We start from the raw sequence: 5,616 nt of genomic DNA, 5'->3' as shown, positions 1-5,616 counted from the left end.
ACCCCCCAAAAGAAGCAGGGGGGGTGTGGGGGAATGCAGGCCCCCCAGCCCCATGCTCGTGGCAGCTCACGCACCCACCAGGCATGGGGCTGAGAATCTCCCCAAGCGCCCTGTCCCACACTCCTCCCACAGCTGCCACTGGCTGGGCTTTGGCCCAGAGCAGATCCTGGTGCCCAGGCTCTGCGGCAAGGGCATGAAGGGACAAGCTGGGGTTGGTGTGTGTTCCTGAGCCCCCTCCCCATGCAGAGCTCTGGGCTCCAGCCGTGGGTAGCAAACAGCCCTGGCAGGGGGGCCCACACTGGGAGAAGGCAGTGGTGAGGACCACGGCAGCCAGTGCCACCAGGATGGCTGCTGGCCTCAGGGAAGGCCAGGAGGGTCACTGACCACTGGGAGGGTAAAGACACCTTAAGAGCAAAAAGATAAAAGCGATGATACTGAGAATAATGAAGCCCATGCTAGGTCATTTCCATCTCACTTGCAGAATCATTCCCTGGGGAACGCATTTTCCAGGCACTTAGCAGTGGGCACATCTGGAAGAAGGAAATGGGACCATTTCATTAAGCTGACAAAAAGCTGAAGGATGAACCAAGCACGTGGCAGGGTTTCAGCTGGGCTGCAATGCTGTACCGGCATGGCACACTGTTCAGCTTCTCCTGCAAATGCTGTAACTGCAGAGCCCGCCCCAGGTGAAGGGACACCTTTGGCTCTGCCGGTGCCACCTGCGCTGACACTGAAGCCACTGGCCTTGGTGCACACCGGGCTGTGCCGAAGCAATGAGCGGTGCTGTCAGCACTGGGCATCACCCACTGACCCAGCACACTGGGTGATCCAGCCCAGTGCCTGGCAGATTTGCCAAAGCATCCTTGTCTGATGAGCAGCCGCAGCCAGGTCCCCAGTGCATGCAGCAACACGCATCTAGGGGACACAGAAGTGGCTGTGCTCAGCCGAGGAACTCCATGAGGATTCGATGTTCTGGTGCCTCCCATTGTTCAGGTGGAAGCCCCTGGCCATACCACCTGTGTGAGACTCTTCTTCACCCACCTCAGTTTATTGGTTTATGTTTGAGTCAAGTGTGGGCCTCAAAAACACACCAGCATGAGCCCCAAAGGGCGTAAACAGCTGCACTTTTTCTTCACACACTGTCATCCCGCTCCTCCTCACAAGTCGGGGCAGACAGCACAGGAGCTGCGGTGGCTGGAGCAGTGTCCCCAGAGCAGAGCTGCTTCCATCTCCCGACTCTGGCTTTCCCGTTCCCCTCCACCGGCTGGCAGAGCTGGAAGCCTCCCGGGACAAGAATTGCTGCTCTCTCCTGGCTTTTTGCAGGGCCAGGTTGTGACATCCACGGCAAGGTGCAGGGCAGACTTCACCCCATGGTGAGGGGAGCAGCTTCCCTGAGCCGTGCCTGTTGGAGCAGCTCGCTCCTGTGAATTCCCCTTGACTTGCTGGTTTTTAACCTGCCAGCGTGTTTATTCCAGGTTAAAATGTTTTAAAAACCCCTCAAGTTTTGTCATCAACGTTAAAAAAACCCCACAACACACCAAATCACAGCACTTAGATCACAGGGATGCAGGAGCCCCCCAGGGTGGCCAGGCCATCTGCTGTGCCCCCTGAGCTGGGCTCTGCAGCGCATGGTGGGGAGCCCGGGGTGCTCCCGACGGCTTGCCCCCACTCACACCAGGGCAGCAGGCACCACGCTCCCCCCCACTTCCTCAGGCAGGCAGTGCGGGGACGGCAGTGCATCCATCAGGCTGAACCTGACAGCAACGATGTGCTGCGTCGGACCCTGCAGTGATGGTGGCACAGGTCCTTCCTGACTGCAGATGAAATGCTGGCAATGGGGTTTTTAACTTACAGTGTTGCCATCTTTTCTGATCTAAGTGCTCAGCACAATTTGAAGCCTTGCAGGGATTCCCAAGGGGAAAAGCCTGGAAGCCAGCATGCAGGGTAAGCTGCACCCCATTACAAAGCATCGTTACATGGACACCAGCTTTCTTCTGGGGGAAAAGAGCAGAAGCTTTTGCAACACCACTGATATGTATTTTTAGCACACATGGCATGGAGGTGCTTAAGCAAAACAACCCGGAGGAAAAAACACTTGCGATCGGCAGCGTGGCGGGACACCACAGTGAGACTGTCAACATTCAAGTGGAAACAACCAGTGTCAATGCACACACACGCACAGAGGATAAAACCTGAAGATTAGCTTTGCCTATCACAAGATGTACCCACTGGAAAAATGCCTTTCAGCTTCTGCACATACAAAACCTCTGCCAGTGACTCCAGGGTGCATCTCAGAAAGGCATAATGGCAGGAAGCCATAATATATTAAAACAGTAGATTAACACAAACAAGAACACTTTGGCTCATATTACACATCACTTTCCTCACGCCTGACAACAGAAGAAATCAAAGGCAGTAAAAGACAATCGTAGACCATAATGGCCTAATAACTCTGTGATAAAAGTGCTTGTGGGAGTTGGCTGTGAAGAGCCCCACGTGTGGCGGGATGCAGAGCCACGCCGGGAGCCACAGCGCTGCACTCCGGAGCACTACAGCTTAAGTGCTCATTTAAGACTTCCTGGGAAATGCTGTGCACTCACTTGAGAAAGATAATTAGGCCTCAGTTGTGGGTGATGTTCACTACACTATGGATCATCCTTAAGAATGACAGAGGAAGACTGGCTGAGGGCTCTGGATTCTGCACAACAGCTCCCTCTCCATCACTCCCCATCAACTCCGGAGAGAATCTGCCAGCCGGTAGCCCACCTGCCCCGGCCCCGCAGGGTGGCCCAGGCTGCTGGCACCCACCCAAGGTGAAGGGACTGGCTCAGGGCTCTCCCAAAGACCCCACGTCCTGGCGCCTTCAGAGGCACGACCTGCAGGCACAGCACCCGCCAGGTCACCCTGCGCAGCTGGGACACACTCCATGTGACCTCGGGCACGCATGCACCACACGCAGACATTCTAACAAGATGTTTTAAAGTGCCAACTGCCATTACGGTACTTCTTGCACTCTCTAGCACGTCACACACCAACTTACGCCAAAAGCCAGCATCCAAACCTGTAGGTCATCCCTTGGGAGCTGGCTGTTTTCCCAGTGCTGAATTCAAGGAGCAACTCCTTTCTCTGGGGCCCTTCCTGCCTTCCTTTCTGCAGCACTGGCACAGCTGGGCTCTGGTGGCGACACTGGGCAGGAGCTGCAGCTCTCCCACGGCTCTGCCAGGCACCATTTGAAGAAGCATAGCTGTCCTCACGCTTCTATGGCTGAGAAGCTGCAGTCTCACTTTAAAGCCATTCTGGGCTACTAGGTCTCCAGTGAACAGTAAATTATTCCCAGACTGCTAACTGAGGGAGCTGCTAACCGAGGGAGCAACCATCCTCTCTGCCAGAGCAGCTGGTCGCAGCAACTTCACTATGAATCACAAATCCTGCCATGCCTACTCAGCTGTTCAGTTCGATTCAGGGTGGTTTGCCATGGCTGCCAATGCCATCCTGGTGCCCACCACTCCTGTACAAGCTCCCAAAGCCTCTCCAGGGACCCTCCGATTCAGCTGTGCATATAGCAGTCTTCTCCACTCCTCAGACCCGAAACTGCTTTGCCTTCTCACCTCCACAGCATGTTGTACAGCCTAGAGCTGACCTGGGCTGACTGCAGCACTGCTTTCATGCCAGTTGGTATCATGGATTTCTATTAAGCACTGATGGTCTTTCTGGAGGTTACAATTCACATCACCTCCCTGCTGTCTGCTCCTGGCTGGCACCGTTGGTCCTCGTTTGGTCTCTGGGCAGGGACGGTGCTCACACCACGCTGGCAGCAAAGTATCTCCCAGGCAAGCGGCAGTGGATTAATGCTGACTTCATCCATCAGAGCAGATCACCACACCACAAAGCAAGCTCACATGGAGGTCCCCCTCAATTTCTAATAATCTGCTGACAGACCTTGTTGTTCTGCAGGCAAGCTTTTCAGTCATCACCAGGGAGGCATCGACGCTGGGAGCACCAGGAAGGAACTAGTGTGGAGCAGGGCATTTGCACAACACGCTGCCTCTGTGCCAAATGGAGGGCATTTTCCTGCAGAAATGAGGAGTACGGAAAACATGTTTCTATGCAGAGTTGCCTCAGGCATCTTTTGAAGGGACCTGGACAGAACACAGAGCCTGACAAAACAAACAGAGTTTGCTAGAGAAGATGGACAGCAAAAGCCCAGGGATGTGCTATCAGGCCACCGCATCCTCCTTTTTTTCCTTTTTTTGAAAGCAGCATTTTTCTCCCATGTGAGCATCCATGTTGGAGGGAGGGTATACAAATACGCTGACTCTAAGCAAAGACTTGTTTGAAACTACCGAGCTTGGGGGTTTATTTCCTGCAATCCTGACTCCACCCTGACCGTAAAGCCACGGGAAGGAAAGAGCTCAACACCTGCAATACCCCTTTGCCATCATCTGAAACCACGTTCCTCATCACCCCAGGGTCTGGCCGTAGCCCAGTGGCATGGGAAGAGCCCCTTGGATTCAGCAGGCATCAACCTGGCTCTTGATTAAATCCCTGGATGCAACTAGCAAACACATTTGTGGGGGACATCAGGACATTATTTACCGCTCACTTAAGTCCCATCTGTCCCCACTGCATATCCTAAGCCCACTTCACATTGTGTCAGAGCATTTCCAGTGATTTTACAGAAACACGCTTTCTGGCCCATCTTCCTGAGTTTGACCACTCTGTGCCTGTTGTAGCAGCTGCAGTTCGACCCAACACAACAAGGCAGAGCCACGCTGATGGGAAACGTGACATTGTTTGGCAGGATAACATGAGATACCATTACTCTGAATCATACATGTTATAAATTGAGACCACAATTGATCATAATCCAATTAAAATTTTATTAATTATAGCAAGTAGAATATGAGCAAAGACAGCGCTGGACGGCAGGGGAGTCTGCGCTCCGCCAACTGCCGCCCTGAGCAGTTTAAACAGTCCTTTTTTATACTTTACTTTCGTGTTCATGAAGTAGTGGAGGTGTTAACCCCTTACTCATATATCTTTATATGGGGTCTTCTGTCTTGTTTCTGTCTGGCGGTTATCTTCTCTTTTACAAGCAACATCTGGCGGTTATCTTATTTTTCACAAGAGGCATTTTGGATATCTGGCGCCTAGTCTTTACATTATGCTTAACATAAATCTTAATAAACAATATCTTAGTCCATAGTTTCTTACAATCCCCCCTTTTTCTTTTTATCCTATTATTGTTTATTAGACACTACTTTCATTCTCGGCACTGCAAATAAACCTTTTTCCACAATCCCAACATTTATCATAACACTCACAAGGTAATACCTCACAATTACAATAGGCACAATTTTCACGTGGCATAACACATTCGCAACAATCTTCATCCTCATTAATAGATACACTCTTATATTTTTCCCTAGACTTCATAGTTAAAATAAGCAATTTAGCTATGTCAAATCGTTCTCTAATAAAGTGTAAAATATAGCGTAATATACAAGGCCCAAATATAAGTCCCAGAATCAATATAATAAGCGGTCCTGCTAAAGCAGACAACAAAGTATTTAGCCAAGGTGAAACATTAAACCAGTTTTCATACCATGACCTGCC

The sequence above is a fragment of the Falco punctatus genome (assembly GCF_963210335.1).
Source record: "Falco punctatus genome assembly, chromosome: Z".
Lineage (NCBI taxonomy): Eukaryota > Metazoa > Chordata > Aves > Falconiformes > Falconidae > Falco > Falco punctatus.
Note: the sequence above shows the minus strand (reverse complement) of the source record.